Source organism: Papio anubis, chromosome 14, assembly GCF_008728515.1.
Source record: "Papio anubis isolate 15944 chromosome 14, Panubis1.0, whole genome shotgun sequence".
Classification (NCBI taxonomy): Eukaryota; Metazoa; Chordata; class Mammalia; order Primates; family Cercopithecidae; genus Papio; species Papio anubis.
Genome location: NC_044989.1, coordinates 18665513 through 18690149, shown reverse-complemented (window position 1 = coordinate 18690149; position 24637 = coordinate 18665513). Strand labels below are relative to the sequence as shown.

Here is a 24637-nt window from a genome sequence, read left to right as displayed (position 1 = left end):
AGTCTTATTCATATAATAAAAACTAGACTAGATGGAAAAACAACTGGCAAACTGTGTGTGTGTCTGTGTGTGTATGTGTGTGTATTATTTATCGTATATACCACATGTATGATATATGTGTGATATATATTATATGTATATATACTTCTGGATTCTGCTCAGCTTTCTGTTGCCACATGAGTATAGAATTTATATTAGGTTCTGCAAAAGACAAACCTCCCCACTCAAAGCTTTTGCTCATTCTGGGATTCAAGAGTATTACAAACTACCAATGCAAGGCAAGGTTGGACAAATGGGCAAATGAAGAGCGCTGATAGAGACAGACCTTTGGGAGACTTTGCTATTGATAATTCCTTGACTGAGAGTCCCACCAGGGAGCTCTTGCAGTGGCTGGTTTCAAACACCTCTGGTAGCTCCCACAATGACATGCACCTCTGTACTCTCACCCTGGTCTCAGCATTGAGGCCTGAAAATACTTGCATTTTCTTTTCCTTAAGAACAAAGATAATCAGTCCTGTTTTTATTCACGTTTCCTCTTATTTTATCCCTTGCCAGGACCCCCTGAGGCAGATCCCAGGTAATTCTGGCAGTTGCAGGCTACCTCGGAATATGGCTGTTTTTTGTTTGCTGTCTGGTTCAGGTCCAGAGCAGCTTTATGGAGGACCCTTTATATTCTCATCCTGGGTTATCATGGAGTTCACAAAGGAGGAATACCTCGTGTTCTAACAAAGTTATTGAGGAAAAGAAAGAATAGCATTGGTATTCATTTCCAGGTATATATTTATTAAAATAGGGCTCAGTGTTGGAAATAGAAAGAAATAGATAATCCCTGCTGTGGAGAGGCCCACACTGTGGTGGGAAAGCAGACATGGTAACAGGCAATTACAAAGTGGTGTGCTGCTAGCAGACAGGTATGCATGCAGTATAATAGTAGCACAGAGAATAAAATCATCTCCCATGTGAGAAGGAGTCATAAAAGAGGTGAGAACTGAGTTGAGCTATAAGGAATAATCTAGGGTTTACCAATCTAGGAAAGGGTAAAAAAATAAACAGACAAAAGACACAGCATATGCAATACTGCAGAATACATATTATAGTTAATCTATTACTCTAACTCAAGTGGGATAAGGTGTAGTTTATATTTCCCTCTGAAGCCATTGCAATTTTCCCTTCACCTATTGGATTTGTTGTTTGTTTTGAGAAATAAATAGATAAGGAGGAAAGAATTAAGGGCAGAGTGGGATAGGGAGATAAATAAGAATAAAAGTAAATTTGCTAGAGCCTTGCTTACATGATTACCACACTAGAAGAAAGATAAGAAAAATCTCCTTCAAAGTCACTGATTCATTTGTCAAACCCCTAGTAACACCTAGCAACTTCCTATTATTGAAATTGTGAAACTAAGCCTGGAATGGAACATTCAATATCAGCCTTAGTCATTGATCCCATTGATTCAGCATGGTGCTTCATGGAATCCAGGAGATTGCCTAGAGCAGGATTCATTCTTTCTGTTTCCCCTAAAGTGCCAGCAAAGCACCTTCAAGTGGAGCCAGCTGATCTGAACAGCATTTGAGCATGCGGTGCTCCCAGGAGTTACCAGTATGTGAGTTACAGGCAAGATGTGCACACAGGGATAGACACCAGTGACTCCAAGAGGCCCCCAAGGGAGGAAGACTTCTTGGTCCATCAAGTTTGGTAATACACCTGGATCCTTCAGCAATGGTGTACAAAAGAACTCTCCCTGAAGAATAGGCTCCTGAATGCAACATTATTTATGGAAAGTGAAGCAGTACAATGAAGGACCTGGCCTCTTCCTTTCTCCTGGGCTCTGAGTAACTCCCTTGGGAAGGCTGTCCAATCATGGCAGTCAGAGGTTATGTCCAAGTGTTGTTTGAGGGGAGCAACAAAGAGCCAACTGCAGGTGTAGGCATGCCCCCTCCTCCATCCTAGGCCTTCTGGAGAAGGCTGTGCTTTCTGAGAAAGGCCTAATGAAAAGGATCAAGCTCACACAGAGTCCCTGCTGTGCAGGAAGATTGCTTCCAAGAAGCGATTCATTTTTAGTTTAACAACTGTGCGTTTGGTCCCCACACAATTTATCTTCATGCAAAATCACATACCTGTGTGCCAGATGTGCACAGCTGTATATGAGCAACTGCTGATCTATCTGTATCACATGCCAAGTGCCTGTTTCTTTAAATTAGGGTGGGTTGAGATTTGGGCCGTGTGAAAATTTCATTTTGAAACCAGAAACCAAGCAAGCCCTGACTATGGGGCCAGGGGCAGGGGTGGGGGTTGATGATTTGAGCATAGTATGATGATGAACCAAGGTTGACTTAGTCTTTTTCAGGACCCCCCAGAAACTCCCCCTTTCACGACCCCTAAGATTCAGCTGCATTCTAGGTCTGGAGAGGTTAGGCTATCTGGAGACTTAGTTCTGCCAAAGTGTGCGGCCCTTGTAAATGCCTGTGGTGAAACTGCAAAACCTCTGCCCAGCCCTCAGGAGCTCTTGAAGCAAAATAGAACCTGACATTTTTAGATGGTGTTTCAGTTTTTACCCTCTGAATTCAGAAGAAGCAAGATCACAGTACACGAAATGAAGGCTACTACCCCAGTAGCAGGGCATTGCAATCCACCCAAGAGCAGGCAACTGAAGTGATGAGGGGATTGTTCCTCCGGAAACACACATCTTTGCGTGCACTGAGGGATCCGCAGCAGAACACGTGGACGTTTCCCCTCTGGTCTTGCCTGTTTGTCCTTTCATGGCCAAAGAAAGTCAATAGGAAAAGGAGACTCATCCATCGTTTTGTCAGTTTATGACCTATTTTTGAGTATCCACTAATGCTAGGTGTCCAAGTAGATATCAACAGGAGGTAAAGGAGTATAGTGCTTGACCCATAATAAATATTCAATATATGTTCATTGCTGATAAGGTGATTGCAGATGTGCTTTTTTTTTTCAATTTTTGAGGACCTACCAGATGTCAGATACATAAAGTCCCCTGTTAATTCTTATATCGCAACAAAGCAGGCAATATTACTCCTATTTTTCCAGTAGGAAAACTGAGGCTCAGAGAGGTTACAAAACTTAATAAAAAAAGTCATATATCTCATACATGGTGGAGTTAGGCTTAAGATTTAGCTGTGTTTGATTTCAAATTCTGTCTTTGTTCCACTATGCTGCTGCTGTTTCTTCTCTAGCAGTTCTCAGAGCCTCAAGAGAAGGCTTTTCCCTCTGGGAGTATACTGCATTTGCTCCTTCCGGCCTAGGGACCTGCCTCTTTAATAGGTAACCCGGATGAAAGACCCCCAGAGCGGCCTCCCCACAGTTACACCTCCTAGTTCCTTTCTGGTTCTCACATGGGCAGGCACTGATAAATCAGCTCACAGTACACAGGCTCCATTTGAATTTCAACAAAATTTTCTAAAAACAGTAACCAGATGCAATTCAAATCACATTGTGTCCACATAAGGAATCCATTCCAAGAAAAGTCAGAGGATGCATCTCAGTCAGAGGAGTGGCTTCTAATCTTCCCTGGCCTTGTTTTAGAACTCCAAGAAGAAATAATATCCAGATTAATTTTAGAGTTCAGTCATTGAATTTGGCCTCAGGAAAATTGCATATATAATTTAGTCTTATAACGATGACCCCGAGATCAAAGATCACTCAAGGGTAGTGATCCTTCTAGACACCTGCCACACTCAAAACAATTTCCTCTTTTCAGTTTAAAGAACTATTTCAGACTTTGTTTTCTCACAGGCTACTTTGAAGAAACAGGCCACCATCCTGGGAGTAAAACAGAGTTCTTCACGAATTACATCATTTATTTTTCAACAAATATTAATTTAATTTGGTTTAGTTTAACAAGAGCGCATGATCACAGATTTGATAACCAAATGGATGCCTTGACGTACACTTCAGTCCTGGTTTAGCTCTCTTCCAGGGAGAAAAACAAAGTCTCTCAAAGGTAATTGGTATATCACTCTCCCAAAATGGAAAAAAAAAGGAAGGGTAGGCTTTCAATTTTCTTAAACATAACTCAAAATCCACATATAATAATAAACAAATGGTTTAAGGCATTTATGTCATAAATGTCCTGCCATTATTTAGTTATGAATTTTCAGGTTCAGGAATTATGCTAAAACCCAAGAGTCATTATGGAATGTCTGTATATTTGATTTCCAAAGCTCCAGATAGATTTTAATGTGTTCAATATTATACCACTGTACTCCCCAAACTATTTCTGTATCCTCAGAGACATGTCCGAATAGCAGGCCTCTGTATCTTCTGCTTAGTGAAAAGTGTGAATAATAGCTCCAAAAAGAATATATTTATAATATATAGTTTTTTTTTTACTTTAACATATGTTCCCACATAGCCAAATGATTCAACTCAGTACAGTTAACAACTTAGAAAGGGATTCATTGAATTTTCCAGGTCTCTTCATGGCCAGAGTTGCTTTGTAAGGAGACCCTAAATGTGGAATAATCAACATGTTAAAGTAATCTAGATGTTTATGATTTGATAACTCTTTGGTGCATTGTTTAACAACATGTTTTCAATTTACTTTCCTTCAAATAGCTCCAAATAACCCCGTGATTTTGGATGATTGATTATGGGAATGCTGCTTTTACTGTACATCCAAGGTAATTTTAAAATTACATCTTCTTTTCATTGTTAAGGGGTAAAATCATTTGCAGGTCTTGACATGATTTATCAGAGATAGAGGGACGAAGGGTCAGTCCTGGTCTCACTCTACTAGGACATTATTATGTGATCCCAGAAGGAAAGCACGCAGCTCTGTGGAAGCTGGGTTCTAGTTCCAACATGTCAATAATCAGTTCTGTGGCCCTAGAAAAGTCGTCAACTTCCTGGGCCTCACTTTCCTTCCATATGAAAACCAACAAAACAATTCAAATTGACACTTCTTCCCTAGAGATTCTGATTCATTATAAGTGGAGATGGGCCCAGAAATCTGTATTTTCTGCTTAAGAACCTGATGTTTATAATCAGACCCGTTTGGAAAACACTAGATTAAATAGCTTCTAAGTCCAAGTCTAAAATTGTACAACTCTAGACCCAAGATTTTCTGTTCTCCAGACATTTTTTCTTTCAATGTAACTATTGGATTTTGTAAAATTATTTATCCATCTTAATGAAAAAATCTTACTTCACAGTGACTGATGCCTGTTTTTCTCAGGCACTGTGCTCATGCTTGTATGTAAATGACCTGTTTAATCCTACTAAGAACTTCACATTGTCAGTATGTTAGTATGGTTATTAATCCTAGACGCTGCAACAGACAAACTCCCCAATCTCAGGTGCTTAACAAAGTAAAGATGTATTTCCTGCATATATAAAATCCTCCTTCACCTTGTAACTATGCCGTCCGAAACACATGTTCTTTATAGAAAGACAGGGACACTCTGAATGATACCTATCTCGACACTTCTGTTCACAGTTCATTGGTTAAAATATCATATAACCTGATCTAATTGAAAGGCAGGGAAATATACAGGAAGATATACACATCTGGTGAGCAAAATCATTCACAGTAGAGAAGCTAGATTTCACAGTTTAAGAAACTGCAGCTCAGGAAGGCTCATTAAGAGTAGGGTGGGACTGGCCGGGCGCGGTGGCTCACACCTGTAATTCTAGCACTTTGGGAGGCCAAGGCAGGCAGATCACAAGGTCAGGAGATCGAGACCATCCTGACTAACACGGTGAAACACCATGTCTACTAAAAACACAAAAAATTAGCTGGGCATGGTGGTGGGTGCCTATAGTCCCAGCTACTCAGGAGGCTGAGGCAGAAGAGTGGCATGAACCTGGGAGAGGCGGAGCTTGCAGTGAGCTGAGATTGCACCATTGCACTCCAGCCTGGGTGGCAGAGTGAGACTTGTCTAAAAAAAAGGGGGGGGGGGTAGGGTGGGACCATACTTGAAGAATGTCACTTGCCATTTCATTCAAAAAAAGAAGGTAGAGTTTCCAATAACAGAATGTATATTTTTCCTTAGAGAGAAGATTTATTTTCCAAATACATAAATAGAGAAATGATATTGTTAAAGTTGTCCTTGGTATTGTGTCTTTGCATGCTGAAATCGAAAGACATCTCCCTCCTTCAAGCAGGCAGATATTCCTAATAAGTGGCCATGGGGTCTAAGGAGATTGACTTTGCTGTAGTCTACTGTGAGTGTGACTCACTCATGACAACGAAATAGGGATCTCCAGATGTCAAAAATCATTCTTTCAGCTTAGCTTTTTCAAACACTTCTCATCACAGATCATTTCTTCACAACTGAACCCGTGAAATAATAGCTTTGCCCATTCAGAGCACACCTGTCATAGATAGATACTGTTTTCTTTCCGTCAATTTTTTGATGCTGAGAAACCTCTCAATAATTCAACAATTAATTGTAAGGGTGTGGAGGGACTCCAAGATCTGTGGCAACAGAATTCGGGATGATAGGTCTTGTGTTGGAAGAGCCTCTAGTCTGCAGCAAAACAACAAAAAAAATCACAATAGCAAAGACACGGGATGGTGCCATCATCAGTGTACGTCTGAATTAATGAGGCCTAGAGAAGGAAACAGGTACTTCTGCTGGCTTGAGGAGTCAGGAAGGGCAGGTGAGAGAGAGAGAAAGAGAGAGAGAGAGGATGATGATTGATACAGGTCTGCATGGATGAGGTGTCATCGGTCAGATATATGGAGGGGGGCAGAAGTTGGAATGCATTCCAGGGGAGGGGAGAACTTGAGCAGGAGCGTTTAGGTAGCAGAGAGTCTTAGCATTTGGGATAATGCAGTGGGCAGGTGATGGCTAGAAATATGGCTTGAGCTAAATGTTCAAAAATCTAAGTATCGTACAAAGGAGTTTGGTCTTTACCCTATGTGCATTGGAGGCATCTGAGGTTTTTAACCAGGAGATAAAATATGTGCTGTGGAAGGATTATTTGGGTGTTCTGGAGAGATGGAATGCTGCAGTTGCACGACATCTCTGGATAAATCTAAACAACGGTGTAGCACTGACAGATAGTTAACTATGCCCCAATATCTATCTCATTCTGCTGATATATAATAATAGACATTCAAGCCAGGCATGTGACTATTCAGAAGCAGGATGAATTTCTCAGGTTTTCTTACAGTTGGTATGGCCACGAAACTAAGTTCCAGTCAATGAGACTTCAGCTTGAAGACTGTGGCTGCTCCTGGATGTTTTGCTTAAAAGACCTCTGACACGCATGGAGGCATCTCTTGTCTTCTTGCTGCTACTTAGAATGCAAATGAGAGGTCTACGCATTTGGGCCACTTTTTGTCAAGGCCAAGTTGAATTGAAAAGGCCAGTTGATTTCTTCTTCATTTGAATTGCTTTCCCACTTTTGTTAAAAGTCAGTTGGGCTTACATGTGTGGGTCTATTTTTGGGTTCTCTATTCTGTTCCATTGATCAATGTGTCTATCTCTCTGCCAAGAATGCATTGTGTTAAACACTGTGATTATATAGTCAGCTTTTATGTCAGGTAGAGTAATTCCTCCCAATTTATTATTCTGTCTCAAAACTCATGATCCATTTGAAGAAACACATTTTACTTCATAACCCAAAATACACATACATGTGTATGCACGTATACATGAAACATGTTTCATGAAAAACTTACATTGATTATTTCTGATATGGCCTAATTTTTTTCTAACCTATACTATTGTATTCTATTTCATTCTATTTTTTCATTCAAACATACTGGTCATGATACACTAAAATGACTTCATTATCATCTGATAGATCTCTTGATCTGCAGTTTAAAAAATACTCCACTGGAGGGAGAGGGTAGTGCATATTAACCATAAATCCACCATATCGCCCAGAGATGAAACCTATAGTGAAAGCCTCCTTGGAGGTGGAACAAACAATGAAGCTGCCCCGCTGCACATCATATTTCTTTTCACTTGGGAGAAGGGCTTGTAGGGAACATACAGCCCGTTTTTTTGAGGATGTTCTCACCAGGAAAAAAAAATTTCGTCTCTAAATATGGGATCGGTTTTCTTTAAAAATAAAAAAAAAATGCTCAATACAGAACTTAAAAACTGTAAAATGAATTCATTTTCATGCTAATCAGCAGACCAATTTTTCTTTACATATTGTCTTTTATCCTTATACTATACTGCTCTAAGAGTTATACGTTATAATTTCAATTTTCCATATGATGAAAATACAGACGCATAGAAGTTTAGTGATTTGCCCAGATTTGCATATCTGATTGGCAGCACAGGTCAGACTCAAATATGTGCCATGACCCTGAATCTCATGAATGAAACCAAACTGAGACCCTCCTCGTGGTCAAAAGTCAGGAGCCTGTAAAGGAGGGAGATGGACTCTTCCAGAAGGTTTGTAAGATTCTTCTGAAGATGACATAATAACTGCCGACATGGACCATGAAGCTGAGGGTGACACCCTGAGCTGCTTTCTTTTGGGTCTCCGAGAAAGCCTTCATGGAGTGGAGCCACCACACTAGCCCAAGACAGCTACAGCTGTTCTTCTACATGAGCAGAAAGAAAAACTTTTATCGTGTTTAAGTCACTGTTATTTTGGGTTTATGTTATTCACAGTTGAATCTAATCCTAACTGATACAACCACTATCCTGCAAAAACGGTGGCAAAAAAATATATATCACATATCCATCACATAAATCCACTTTTATAAGGAAATGAAGTCAAATTATTACCCCCAATAAAAAGGTGTTTCGCAACATGACCCAGGAATTTAGAAGGACCATTTGTTCACTATTTCTCCCTGTCTCACAGCTCTCGTGGCCTCAGCAGATAAGTATATGAGAGCACAGTTTTCCTGGTGTCAGAATATGAAGATCCAGGGAACAAAGAACCTCAAAGAACACCTGGATTGTCAAGGTTTGGCTGGCAGTGCACTTTCTCCAACCTTACAGTCACACGCAAGGTGAAAAGCTCTCTTGTTTTCTCTTTTCCTAAGTTTTCTTAAAGAAGAAAGAAAAGGGACAAAGATAAGTGGAATTGAAGAAAAATGAAATATAAACAAACTACACTTTTCCCTGAACAGAAAAGCTCAATTAAGCAAAGACAGAGAGAAGAGACATGTAGGATGCTAATTTAAACCACAGCCCCATGTCTAATGCTTTTAGCCAAGGAAAGAAGAGAAAAGCAAAAAAGAAATCTGAGTCAGAGGGAAGATGTCATGGTGAGTTTCAATGGGAAGAATTCCTTATTAATTCTAAAGAACACGATGCAACATGGATTTAATTATACAAGTCAACCCACCCACATTCCTCCGCTGCCTTTCACACACGTGGGCTTCTGAGGATGATGAAAGGTGGGTGGGGAGAAAGGGATAAGGAGGCAAAGCACAGGATGGCTAGGGCCACTGAGAAGATGGCTCTACCCTAGAGCTCTGTGGCTGTGGCTTCACCCTCTCTAAACATGAGCCCCCTGTTGCCCAACTCCAGTTGCTGCAATGGCACCTGACCATGGCCTAGCTAATTCATTCACCTTGGGTCCGGGACACTTCTGTGTTGCTCTATTTACTGTGAGGGAAACTTCTTAAGCCTTTGAGAAATGGAGAGAAGGAGGATAGATAGGAGCTTAAAAAAAATCTCTCAGCTGCTTTTAATTTCCTATGGGAAACACAATGCAATCTCACCAAGTTTTTCCCTAAGAGCAAGTCTCCATTAAAACTCCGAAGAGTTTAAATGTTTTAGAAATTTGAAACACTACTCAGGTTTTCCTAAAGTTTCCTTGGGACTTTTAATCTATACTGTCATCAATACCCCAATCTCTGCACCAGCAAAATAATTTAAAATGTCCCATAACCAAGACCCCATTGTTTCATCCTCCTTTTTCTTTCACTTTCAGACAATACCTGTGAGGGTCCTAGCTGAGAGAGACCCACTGACCATTCTGTGCTTTAGCTAACTATCTCTGGACAGTTTTAGACTTTTAAACTGAGGACATTCCACTTGGATAGAAAGCCATGATGGAACTATGAAGTCACAGGGCATCAACATGAGGGTTCAGTTGCAGATAACAAAACAAACAAACACCCACTCTAGCTGTCTCAAGCAAAAGGAATGTGATGCAGGGAACTGCGTGCTTAGAAAACTTTTGAAAGGCTTTAGGCAGACTTCCATGAAAGACTTTCAGGACAGCACCACCGAACTTGTCTGTCAAAGTAGCTACTTCATCTCAACCAATTTTTGAAAGGTGATTTTCAAAAATTTTTCAATGACTCATTTTTAAAAACTAAAGTTATTTTGAGATAATTTGAGATTTGCATGCAAGTAAGTATTTAAGAAATAATACAGATTGCTGGCAAGATGGCCGAATAGGAACACCTCCACTCGGCAGCTCCCAGCGAGACTGACACAGAAGGTGGATGATTTCTGCATTTCCAACTGAGGTAACCAGTTCATTTCATTGGGACTGGTTGGACAGTGGGTGTAGCCCATGGAGGATGAGCTGAAGCAGCCTGGGGCATCGTCTCACCTTGGAAGCACAAGGGGTTGGAAGTTCTCTCCCCTACCCAAGGGAAGCCATGAGGGACTGTGCCTGAGGAATGGAGCACTCCGGTCCAGATACTGCACTTTTCCTACAGTCTTTGCAACCTGCAGACTAGGAGATTCCCTCTGGTGTCTACACCACCAGAGCCCTGGGTTTCAAGCACAAAACTGGGCAGATGTTCAGGCAGACACCAAACTAGCTGCAGGAGATTTTTTTTTTCCTCATATCCCGGTGGTGCCTGGAACGCCAGAGAGACAGAACAGTTCACTCCCCTGGAAAGGGGGCTGAAGCCAGGGAGCCAAGTGGTTTGGTTTCACAGGTCCCACCCCCACAGAGCCCAGAAAACTAAGATCCATTGACTTGAAATTTTCATAGCCAGCACAACAGTCTGAGCTCAACCTGGGACACTCCAGCTCAGTGTGGGAAGGGGTGTCTGCCATTGCTGAGGCTTGAATAGGTGGTTTTACCTTCACAGTGTAGACAAAGACACCCAGAAGTTTGAACTGGGTGGAGCCCACTGCAGCTCAGCAAGTCCACTGTGGCCAGACTGCCTCTCTGGGCAGGGCATCTCTGAAAAAAAGGCAGCATCCCCAGACAGGGACTTATAGATAAAACCCTCATCTCCCTGGGACAGAACTCCTGGGGGAAAAGGTGGCTGTGGGTACAGTTTCAACAACTTAAATATTTCTGCCTGCCGGCTCTGAAGAGAGCAGCGGATCTCCCAGCACAGCGTTTGAGCTCTGCTAAGGGTCAGACTGTCTCCTCAAGTGGGTCCCTGACCCCTATGTATCCTAACTGGGAGACAACTCCCAGTAGGGACTGACAGACACCTCATACAGGAGAACTCTGACTGATATCTGGCAGGTGCCCCTCTGGGGCAAAGCTTTCAGAGAAAAGAATAGGCAGCAATCTTTGCTGTTCTGCAGCCTCCGCTTGTGACACCCAGGCAAACAGGGTCTGGAGTGGACCTCCAGAAAACTCCAGCAGACTTGCAGCAGAGGGGTCTGACTGTTAGAGACCCCATATGAAGGTTACCAACATCAAAGACCAAAGGTAGATAAATCCATGAAGATGGGGAGAAACAAAAATTCCAAAAACCAGCTTCTCCTCCAAAGGATCACAACTCCTCACCAGCAAGGGAACAAAACTGGACAGAGAATGAGTTTAATGAATTGACAGAAGTAGGCTTCAGAAGGTGGGTAATAACAAACTCCTCCGAGTTAAAGCAGCATGTTCTAACCCAATGCAAGGAAGCTAAGAACCCTGAAAAAAGGTCAGACAAATTGCTAACTAGAATAACCAGTTTAGAGAAGAACATAAATGACCTGATGGAGCTGAAAAACACAGCACGGGAACTTCGTTCATAAGTATCGAAAGCTAAATCGATCAGGCAGAAGAAAGGATATCAGAGATTGAAGACAAACTTAATGAAATAAAGCAAGAAGACAACATTAGAGAAAAAAGAATGAAAAGGAATGAACAAAGACTCCAAGAAATATGGGGCTATGTGAAAAGACCAAATCTCTGTTTGATTGGTGTACCTGAAAGTGACAGGGAGAATGGAACCAGGTTGGAAAACACTCTTCAGGATATTATCCAGGAAAACTTCCCCAACCTAGCAGGATAGGCCAACATTCAAATTCAGGAAATACAGAGAACACCACAAAGATACTCCCTCGATAAAAGCAACCCCAAGACACATAATTGTCAGATTCACCAAGGTTGAAATGAAGGAAAAAATGTTAAGGGCAGCCAGAGAGAAACATCGGATTACCCACAAAGGGAAGCCTATTAGACTAACAGTGCATCTCTCAGCAGAAACCCTACAAGCCAGAAGAGAGTGGGAGCCAATATTCAGCATTCTTAAAGAAAATAATTTTCAACCCAGAATTTTGTATCCAGCCAAACTAAGCTTCATAAGTGAAGGAGAAATAAAATCCTTTACAGACAAGCAAATGCTGAGAGATTTTTGTCACCACCAGGCCTGCCTTACAAGAACTCCTGAAGGAAGCATTAAACATAGAAAGGAACAACCAGTACCAACCACTGCAAAAACATACCAAACTGTAAAGACCATCAACACTATGAAGAAACTGCATAACTAACAGACAAAATAACCAGTTAGCATAATAATGATAGGATCAAATTCAGACATAACAATATTAACATTAAATTTAAATGGGCTAAATGCCACAATTAAAAGACACAGACTGGCAAATTGGATAAAGAGTCAAGACCCATCAGTGTGCTGTATTGAGGAGGCCCAACTCATATGCAAAGATACACATAGGCTCAAAATAAGGGGATGGAGGAAGTGGAAAGCAAAAAGCAAAACAAAACAAACAAATAAAACAAACAAATGAACAAACAAAAAACAAAAACAGGAGTTGCAATCCTGGTCTCTGATAAAGCAGACTTTAAACTAACAAAGATCAAAAGAGACAAAGAAGGGCATTACGTAATGGTAAAGGGATCAATGCAGTAAGAAGAGCTAATTATCCTAAATATATATGCACCCAATACAGGAGCACCCAGATTCATAAAGCAAGTGATTAGAGACCTACAAAGAGACTTAGACTCCCACACAATAACAATGGGAGACTTTAACACTTACTGTCAATATTAGACAGATCAATGAGACAGGAAATTAACAAGGATATTCAGGACTTGAACTCAGCTCTGAATCAAATGGACCTAATAGACATCTACAGAACTCTCCATCCCAACTCAACAGAATATACATTTTTCTCAGCACCTCATCGCACTTATTCTAAAATTGACCACGTAATTGGAAGTAAAACACTCCTCAGCAAATGCAAAAGAATGGAAACCGTAATAAACAGTCTCTTAGACCACAGTGTAATCAAATTAGAACTCAGAATTAAGAAACTCACTCAAAACTGCACAACTACATGGAAACTGAATAAGGAGCTCCTGAATGAATACTGGGTAAATAATGAAATGAAGGCAGGAATAAAGATGCTCTTTGAAACCAATGAGAACAAAGACACAATGCAACAGAATGTCTGGGACACATTTGAACTAGTGTGTAGAGGGAAATTTATAGCATTAAATGCCCACAAGAGGAAGTAGGAAAGATCTAATATCACAATTAAAATAACTAGAGAAGCAAGAGCAAACAAATTCACAAGCTAGCAGAAGACAAGAAATAACTAAGATCAGAGCAGAATTGAAGGAGATAGAGACACAAAAAATCCTTCCAAAAAAAAATCAATGAATCCCAGAGCTGGTTTTTTGAAAAGATCAAGAAAATATAGACCACTAGCCAGACTGATAAAGAAGAAAAGAGTGAAGAATCAAATAGACACAATAAAAAATGATAAAGGGGATATCACCACTGATCCCACAGGAATACAAACTACAAACAGAGAATACTATAAACACCTCTACACAAATCAACTAGAAATCTTGAAAATCTAGAAGAAATGGATAAATTCCTGGACACATACACCCTCCCTAGTCTAAACGAGGAGAAGTCTAATCCCTGAATAGACCAATAAAAGGTTCTTAAATTGAGGCAGTAATTAGTAGCCTACAAACCAAAAAAAAAGTCCAGGACTAGACGGATTCACAGCTGAATTCTATCAGAGATACAAAGAGGAATTGGTACCATTACTTCTGAAACTATTCCAAACAACAGCAAAAAAGGGACTCCTCCCTAACTCATTTTATGAGGCCAGCATCATCCTGATAGCAAAACCTGTCAGAGGCAAAACAAAAAAAGAAAATTTCAGGCCAATATCCCTCATGAACATCAATGCGAAAATCCTTAATAAAATACTGGCAAACAGAATCCAGCAGCATATCAAAAAGCTTATCCACCAGGATCAAGTTGGCTTCATCCCTGGGATGCAAGGCTGGTTCAGCATACACAAATCAATAAATGTAATCCATCACATAAACAGAACCAATGACAAAAACCACATGATTATCTCAATAGATGCAGAAAAGGCCTTCAACAAAATTCAACAGCCCTTCATACTAAAAACTCTCAATAGACTAGGTATTGATAGAACACATCTCAAAATAATAAGAGCTATTTATGACAAACCCACAGCCAATATCATACTGAATGGGCAAAAGCTGTAGGCATTCCCTTTGAAAACCAGCACAAGACAAGGATGCCCTCTCTCACCACTCCTATTCAGCATATTATTGGGAGTTCTGGCCAGACCAATTAGGCAAGAGAAAGAAATAAAGAGTATTCAAACAGGAAAAGGGAAGTCAAATTGTCTCTGCTTGCAGATACATGGTTGTATATTTAGAAAACCCCACTGTCTCAGCCCAAAATCTCCTTAAGCTGATAAGCAACTTCAGCAAAGTCTCAGGATACAAAATCAACGTACAAAAATCACAAGCATTCCTATACACAAATAACAGACAAACAGAGAGCCAAATCATGAGTGAACTCCCATTCACAATTGCTATAAAGAGAATAAAATACCTAGGAATCCAACTTACAAGGGATGTGAAGGAATTCTTCAAAGAGAACTACACACAACTGCTCATCAAAATAAAAGAGGACACAAACAAATGGAAGAACATTTCATGCTCATGGATAGGCAGAATCAATATCGTGAAAATGGCCGTACTGCCCAAGGTAATTTATAGATTCAATGCCATCCCCATCAAGCTACCAATGACTTCCTTCACAGAATTGGAAAAAACTATTTTAAACTTCACATGGAACCAAAAAAGAGCCTGCATAGCCAAGACAATCCTAAGCAAAAAGAACAAAGCTGGAGGCATCATGCTACCTGACTTCAAACTATACTACAAGGCTACAGTAACCAAAACAGCATGTTACTGGTACCAAAACAGAGATGTAGACCAATGGAACAGAACAGAGGCCTCAGAAATAATACCACACATCTATAACCATTTGATCTTTGACAAAGCTGACAAAAGCAAGCATTGGGGAAAGGATTCCCTATTCAATAAATGATGTTGGGAAAACTGGCTATCCATATGCAGAAAACTGAAACCGGACCCCTTCCTTACACCTTATACAAAAATTAACTCATGATGGATTAAAGACTTAAACATAAGACCTAAAAGCATAAAAATCCTAGAGGAAAACCTAGGCAATGCCATTGAGGACATATGCATGGACAAAGACTTCATGTCTAAAACACCAAAAGCAATGACAACAAAAGCCAAAATTGACAAATGAGATCTAATTAAACTGAAGAGCTTCTGCACAGCAAAAGAAACTATCATCAGAGTGAACAGACAACCTACACAATGGGAGAAAATTTTTGCAATCTATCCACCTGACAAAGGGCTAATATCCAGAATCTACAAAGAACTTAAACAAATGTACAAAAACAAAAACAAAAAAAACCATCAAAAGTGGGCAGAGGATATGAATAGACATTTCTCAAAAGAAGACATTTATGCAGCCAACAAATACATGAAAAGAAACTCTTCATCACTGGTCATTGGAGAAATGCAAATCAAAACTGCAATGAGGTATCATCTCATACCAGTTAGAATGATGATCATCAAAAATTCAGGAAATAACAGATGCTGGAGAGAATGTGGAGAAATAGGGATGCTTTTACACTGCTGATGGGAGTGTAAAGTAGTTCAACCATTGTGGAAGACAGTGTGGCGATTCCTTAAGGATCTAGAACTAGAAATACCGTTTGATCCAGCAATCCCATTACTGGGTATATACCCAAAGGATTATAAATCATGCTTCTATAAAGGCACATACATACATATGTTTATTGTGGCACTATTCACAATAGCAAAGACTTGGAACCAACCCAAATATCCATCAGTGATAGACTGGATAAAGAAAATGTGGCACATATACACCATGGAATACTATGCAGCCATAAAAAGGATGAGTTCTTGTCCTTTTCAGGGACATGGATGAAGCTGAAGAGCATCATTCTCAGCAAACTAATGCAAGGACAGAAAACCAAGGACGGCATGTTCTCACTAATAAGCGGGAGTTGAACAATAAGAACACATGGACACAGGGAGGGGAACATCACACACGGGGGCCTTTCAGGGTGTGGGGAGCTAGGGGAGGGATAGCATTAGGAAAAACCTAATGTAGGTGATGGGTTGATGGGTGCAGCAAACCATCATGGCACATGTATACCTATGTAACAAAACTGCACATTCTGCACATACACCCCAGAACTTAAAGTATAATAAATAAAATAAAATAAAGAAATAATACAAGCTGTGTGTGGTGGCTCACGCCTGTAATCCTAACACTTTGGGAGGCCAAGGCGGGCTGATCACCTGAAGTCGAGAGTTCAAGACTAGCCTGACTGACATGGAGAAACCCCATCTCTACTAAAAATACAAAATTAGCCAGGCGTGGTGGCGCATGCCTGTAATCCTAGCTACTCTGGAGGCAGAAGAATTGCTTGAACCCAGGAGGCGGTGAGCTGAGATTATGCCATTGCACTCCAGCCTGGGCGACAAGAGTGAAACTCTGTCTCAGGAAAAAAAAAAAAAAGAAAGAAAAGAAAAGAAAGAAAGAATACAGAAATTCTAGGCACTTTATACTCTGTTTCCCCCAATGACAATGTCTTACAAAACCATAACATAATACACTATCACAACCAGGATATTGACATTGGTACGATCTACTTGTCTAATTCAAACTCCCCTGGTTTTAGTTGTACTTATGTGCATGTGTGTGTGTGTTTAGTTATTTGCAATTTTATCACTTGTTTAGATTTGTGTATCTGTTACCACAGTCAAGACATAGACCAGGCACCACGTTGGCCTCAAAAGCCGGAGATGACTATAAAGAATGGTAACGGGCTATCTTGAGTGGTTTGTAAGATGGCTCCAGAGGTGATTTCTACTGGAATCCTGGAAGAGTTTTTGCTGTGGCACTTTTTTGTGATAATTATATAGCCTCCATAGCAACTTAGACTGAACTTCTGCCATGATTTTGGTGTCTGTATGTTTAAGATAAAGCTAATATTTTGTTATTTCTCCTGGTTTTATTTCATTTCTGGACTAATAATTATTGGCCCTTGTGCTTGGGTGCCAAGGGCTGTGATAGTGGAGACAGAGTTTCTGCTCTGAAGGGCTCATAGTAGGAAGAATCATTATCATAGAACCCACTTTATTTTTATTTTTACTCCCATGAAAGTATCAAATTTTGCTCATTTTGGCTCTCACTTGCTCCCTTGCTCCAGCCCCCCCAGAGTCTTGGTCCCATTGAATCCTCTGGGCTCATTCCTTCTCCAGCAGCCTTTCTATTCCCATCCACCTTCTTGGAGCTTCAGAGTTCATTTTATTTCTCATAAAGAATTAACATATTCCAGTTCCAGCCAATCTTATTTCCCACCTCTTTCCAAGAGTCATGTGTGAAAACTGCAAACTCCACTCAGAGTGTCCACTCCATGCCCTAAGAGTAGACATTGACCATAGCAAGAGTGAGGAGCATTGGAACAGAGAAGACACTGCAAAATAACAACTACAGTCGCTGTGCCTGCCATAGAAAACTTCTCTCCCTGAGTCACCACTGTCTCTTAAATTCAGTTATATCTTTCTTCAAGAGTAAGCTCAAAACTGCATTATCTAAGAATCTTTATTTATCCCACCCAATTTAGTCTCTCATTTCATCTTGGACAATCACTATTTTATAAAGTTCCCTTCTGATTCCTACATTCCTCACATCACTGTCTTGCTCAAAACCTATTAAGTCATCACTGCTGAAAAGACTCTACCTCATTATTATGGCACTCAAGGCCCTCTTCAATCTGTATTCAACTATTCTTTGTAGGCTCATCTCAATAACCTTTCTGCAAACATCCTATGCTCCTTCATTACAAAAGCACTTGCCATTTCCTATAATGTGCCATGCAATTTTGAATTATGGCTTTGTGCATTTTGATCCCTAAGGCTGAAAGTACCGTCATACTTTTTTGGCCAATCAAATCTTACCCCAAGACTACTCAAACGGCTCCTACTTAATGAGGCCTTTCCTGATTTACCTTTCCCTTCTTGATCCCTGTTGGGAACCTATAATCAACTGTGCTTTGACACGTGTAGTAAATCAATTGTAATGTAGCTGGTGAGTATTTGATGCATCCACTGAAGAGCGAGCATAGGAAGGAGGCTTGAGTATGGTTCATGTTTCTATCTGTAGAACCTCACACAGGTATGGAGGGGCACAGTGGAAAGGAATAGGAAATATTCTCTGTTTAAACCAGAGAAATTCTGGAACATATTGCATACTGCTAGAATTTTTATTAAGATTTAGGTATCTGGAAGAAATGGTTTAAAGGAGGTCTGGGGCTTGAGGACTGGGACCCTATGTCACTGGGGTTACAATCTTGAAACAAAAGAAGGTAAAAATCTGCTTTAGTGTCTGAGGAAGTCCTAGAAATTAGTAAACTCATTTTGAACTGGAATATAATTAAGTAAGGTTCAGAGGCCCTATTTTGAAACACTGGAATTTCAGAGAAAAAATATGCTTGAGATGAAATACAGTAATTTCACTTCGTTATCCTTGAAGCAGATTCCTGGTAACTCATTTCAAGTTTTTGTGTTGTAGGATGACAATACCTGAAAGTTCAGAAAGCCTTTTACAAAGTCTCATCAGCGACTATAATTCCTAGGATAACTATTCCAAGATTTGGGACACCTTTGAGTGATGGCAAAAACAAGAGTAATGGTAGTTCCAACAGCAAGAGCAGTTTCAGAGGTGGCAAGAGCAGCAGCAGATTGGCTTAGGGGCCCACAGGGAAACTAGCAGCAATGGTGATACCACCATTGACTGAACACCTACTGAGCATGAAAAGTTGCCAGATGCCTAATAGACATTATAGTTAACCTTCATAACTATAATTTAAAATATATATAATCCATTTTTTGCAAATAAAGACACTGTCTCAAAATGAGGAGGTAACTTGCTTAGATTCATATTGTTAAGTAGTAGCAGAATTTGGATTCGCTATTAAGCCCATGGTCTTCCTGCCATATCACAATTTCTCTTAAAAGTGAGAATACTTGAAAGGACATATGTCCCAAGAAATTTTAGAGTATAATGGTGCTGAGTGAAACTGTTGCTGTTGCTATTCATGTCAGAATCATTAAGGCTGGCACAGTCTTGCGATACCAGTAGGTCTAAAATAAGTGGTCGAATTAAATTGAAAGGAACTGATAGTAATGCCACAGTCTAATCCCACTATCTTCACCCACAATGTGTTTAGGAGTCTTCTCTGCCTCATTTAAAATGTATTTCCAGCATTCTTCACTTGGTGGGAGAAGTTCCCAGAGTTACCTCTCAAGAAGGAAAGTAACCATTAAATGTGCCACTGGTTTTTGGAGGGTTGGAGGGAGGCTAACTAGAACCCATCAATGGTTAACCTCAACAGGAAGAGGAAAGAATGATTGTAGTTATTAATGTGGTTTAGATAAGTCTGGCTCAGCAAACTGGGAATCTGAGGCTAAGAAAAACAACAACAACAAACACATGCCCAGTACTGCCATTTTGTCCTCCCTTTCTCTGGGGTCACTCCTGAATCACCCACAAACATCTTCCCTATGCTTCTACCAATCTCAGCAAAGAGCTCTTCAACCATTTCATTGATTTGGTCCACTCTATCATGACTACTTTTGCCATGGTCTTCTCTTGTTCACCTCCCCATCTTTTCATGGGCTGTTGGGGTCACTTGACTTTAGCCCCTCTCCTAGATTTTAGAACTATCCTTAATTGAAGGTATATCCAATTCCATGATCTAACTCTTAGGTATTTTCTAGAAGAAAGTCTCTAAGAGCAAGGTGGATTTTAAGCTTACAATACACATGTTGATCTAGAGCTTACTTAAAAAAAATTCTAAGCCTTTTCTAATACATATTTATGACCAAATTACAGGATAAAATAAAGTGTAGAATTCTTATCATGAGTTGGTGCTAGTCATGGGAGCTGATAGCTTAAGTGGCCAGCAGGTGATCTCTTTTCAGCAATCATCATGCCAAACCTATCCATGGAGGGTGTAGTTGGAAAAAATTCCCAGCTGCAATCTCTTAGGCATTTCAGCATTCTAAGCACTAACAAAATTAGAGACTGTAAAGATTCCTTGTGAACAATCCACATTTTAGGGCTAAGGGTTTCTAGAATTTTGGACAAGAGATGTCAGTTTCAGAGGCCCTGGTAAGTTTATAGATCTTTGAAAGTGAATTTGACCCTCTCTTCTTGATTCTAAGCAGTATTGGGATACATGGTACAAAGAGATGCCACAGGAGACTTTTCAGAGGAACATGATCATACCAAGGTGTCTTCTATCCTATCTTTACTGCTGTCCTCCTTAGCCTCTCCAGTTCTTATTGTCTACTCCCCATGGTGTAGTCTGCTACTAATGAATTCTCTGAGTTTTTATTTTCAACAATTTTACTTGTATTTCCAACAATTAGCTGTCTTTTACACAATTTTCCAATGTTCACTTTCTACTCTGTAACGTGGGTCCTCTATTTGCCTGTAATCTTCGGCAGTTTGGAGGCATATCTGGCTCTAGTGTTCTACCTTCCTTAATCTAGCTTCAGTGAGTTAGCAGTTGATTATATTTTCTGAGACCCACCATGTCTCACGGACTTCAGTCCTAGTTCCAGTTAAGATTTGGTTTTCCAAATAGGAAAATGACTCCTTATTTTAATATATCCTCCTGGCTACTTATGGGAGGGAGGTCGCAGAGAAGACATGGGAAGTTTTTAGGGGTAACATAAACAGAGGAGACTATTGAGCCTTCTCTATTTACTGAGTTTCTGCAGGTCATTCTCTTTTAGCTGGCAACGTCTGTGAACTGGCTTTGCCTGCCATACAGAAAGCTGACTTTTCTTGTACCAACCACACTTTTCTCCTTCATCTATTTACGGTTCACACACTTTCCCAACCTAACCCTCCTGTTTTATATCATTTCACTCAGTCATCACTTCCACTCTTCCACTAAAAGACTTTCTGTTTACTTTTACCAAATCACATGATATGAGATAAATGTTCAAATCCTTATTTATGGGCATTTAAAGATTGCAACACTTCTTTTACAAGGCAGCTATTTGATTCCAGTATGGATAAGCTACAAAGCTAGAGTTGGCCTCCATCGTGACTTGCAAAATGAAGGGCACTGAAGTTATTTTTACTCATAAAAAGGTAAATAATGAGGCACAGACCTGGAAACAAACAGAACCAGAGTGTACCCTGCAGAATGCCAGGATGGTCTATTGGAGTGACATCACTATAGCGGTACAGTCACAGTGGGAGAATCAGGATAGATTCCCAAATTCTGTGAGCTGTTAGCCAATTATATTGCCTAATCAAACTTGTCTACAGTAACAACACTTAAAACAAGTGCTAACATTTATTGAATGTTTAGGACAGTTCTGGCACTACACAGACATTTTTCATCTAATCCTCACAACTACCATTAGGAATAATTTCCATTCTACAGATAAGGACACTAAAGCCCAAAGCAGTTATACCACTTGCCCCAGATCACACAGTCAGAAAATGGCAGAGCTAGGTGTGTTAGTCTGTTTCGAATGGCTATAAATTAATACCTAAGACTGAGTAATGTATAAAGAAAAGAAGTTTATTTTGGCCCATGGTTCTGCAGGCTGTACAGGAAGCATTGTGCCAGCATCTGCTTCTAGTGAGGGCCTCAGAGAGCTTACAATCATGGTAGAAGGCAAAGAGGAAGCTAGAGTGCCACGTGGTGAGAGGGAGCAAGAGAGGAAGAGGAGGAGGTGCCAGAGTCCTTTAAAGAAGCAGCTTACCTGTGAACTGATTACTATGAGGATGGCACGAAGTCATTTATAAGGGGTCCACACCCATGACCCAGACATCTCCTACTAGGCCCCACCTCCAATACTGGGGATCACATTTCAATATGAGATTTGGAGGCAACATAACATTCAAGCTGTATTACTTGGGTTAAAACCCAACCCTCTGGCTCTAGAGTCCCTGCCCTCAGCCATAGTGCTCTGCCACTTCTCCAAGGATAGGTCTCCATTCCGTTCCCCATACATGAGCCAGAGCTCACTGTCACTCAAGGGAGCCATTTCTATCGCTTCACAGAAATTTCAGGATGCCTTTCCTCATGTTGAACTAAAATCTGCCTGCCCATAATTCTTCAGTTGAGTCTTTTTCTACTTTCAGATCCATCCAGAATATTTTGTTCTTGTTGTTTCTTATTTTCTTTTAACAACCTTTAGAGATTTGAAGATATAAATTGATCCTCCAATTCATACCTGAATATTATTTTTGTGGTTAGTGAAAATAATCTTATCCTGATATAAACTGTTACATCGAGTAATGAAACAGCTCTCTACCTTTCCAGCTAGTGGTTGGCAAAATAGGTCCACAATGGAGTGTAAAGTGCTTGAGGAGTAATCTCAAGGCGATAAGCTATGCTGATAAAAATTTACATAGTTATCCACAGTGTTGTTTATATTAACCACAAATTATAAATAACCTGTGACCAAAATAATGGAATTTATAAATAGATTATAATTTATCCATGTGATAAAATACACATTCATTAAAATTTATGCTTTCAAATTACACTTAAGGATGAGATATTCTCAGAATAATGTTAATTTTGAAAAGTAGGATTTAAAACAATATTTGGAGTGTTGTCCTAGTTTTGAAAAAACCATGCAAAAAGAAAAAAATACTAGTGAATACATGCAAAAATACATAGAATGCCTAGAAAAAAGAATGAAAAAATGCACCATTGTAGTGATAATGAATTATCTTTTATCTATTTTAATAAATACTCTGTATATTTTCTAAATTTTCTAAAATGGCATTCATTACTTTTGAAGTCAAGGAATACATTGTTGTTGTTGTTGGTATTGGTGGCGGTAATGTGTGTGTGTGTGTGTGTGTGTGTGTGTGTGTGTGTGTGTTTAAAGATCACAGTATGTCTAAGAATTACCCTCAGCTGAAGTTGGACTTAAAGATTGGGGAGAGGGGCAAATGACATTGGAATAGGGTGCTTCTACCATCCATTATGATCCCAATGTTTGGCCCCCAAATTGCTTTGAATGCCCCTGTGCATTTAAGAACTCAGCAACCAGGATATAAGAGCGATTGGGGCCTCTTCCCTCCTCCACACTCCATCTCTTGTGCTGTTGTAGTGGACAATGTCAGTTAAATTTAAAGCTTAGATAAACAACAAATCTTGCATAAGACAAACTTATATTTTAAAATTACTGGTTATTTATCTAAAAATCAGACATAGCTGGGAGTCCTCTATTTTAGCTGCTATATCTAGCAATCCTACCTCTAAATCCCTTCAGATGCCTTTTCAACATTTTTGTAAATATAAAAATTTCCCTCCTCTCCTTTATTGGTCCACCCTGGGAACATTTCTTTATTAAATCACTCACCCAGGAGTCTTGCTTTTGATGTTTCTGTGGAACTTAAACTCACGAGAATCTTCTTCCCCTTTCCTGCCCCCATATCTCTTTCTCTATCTACTCAGCTCTCTCTCTTTCTTAGTTATCTTTCTGGCATTTCTCCCTCTAAGCATTTCTCAAAAATTGCCCTCATTTACTTTTCTACGGATTATCTAAAAAGTAAACATCCTCAGGATTTTCTCCAATGTGTAAACACATTACCAGTACAAATAATAATCAAAACACAAAACTGACAAAGGATACAAATATAGAGTTGATAAAATCTGTTGATAAGCTAATAATCAAGTAGGCTATGAAATACAACCCAGGAAAATTGACCATAATGTAAATAGTAACCACAAAAACTCCATGATTTTAGAAATGATACATGATGTTTGTTATTGACAAAAAATAGATACACCCTAATTATATTATTTAGAGATAATTAACTGATCAGTTGAAAATAATTTAAAATGCAGATAAAAATGGAATGTGCAGATTAAGAATTTAATTAGCTTGGAGTTCACTCAAGAAAATGTTTCTTCACTGGAAATTCAACAGTGCTGACAAAACTCTGAAGGAAATAATTTTATTCGAAGTCCTCAGGGTCAAAGTCAAGAGGTAAAAAATGTTATGCTCAAAGTGTTCTGTGTTGATGGACAATCTTGGCAAAGTTGTCAGCATAAACATAAAGAAGCACATGGAATCTCAT

At 39.8% G+C, this 24637-nt stretch overlaps 2 long non-coding RNA genes across 5 annotated transcripts in view; one reads left to right on the top strand and one right to left on the bottom strand.

Annotated features, from left to right (window-relative positions):
• Window positions 1-24637, bottom strand: part of LOC103876756 — a 428348-nt gene that overhangs the window by 34347 nt on the left and 369364 nt on the right. The window lies entirely within an intron of this gene.
• The window catches only part of LOC103876755, a 56543-nt gene that overhangs the window by 13411 nt on the left and 18495 nt on the right, over window positions 1-24637 (top strand). The window contains exon 3 of one of the 2 annotated variants that reach the window (XR_004178188.1): window positions 4579-4643. This is a non-coding gene — a long non-coding RNA (uncharacterized LOC103876755). Of the gene's footprint in view, window positions 1-4325; window positions 4644-24637 lie in introns of those variants that run through there. The other variant, XR_004178187.1, reaches the window with a different exon arrangement.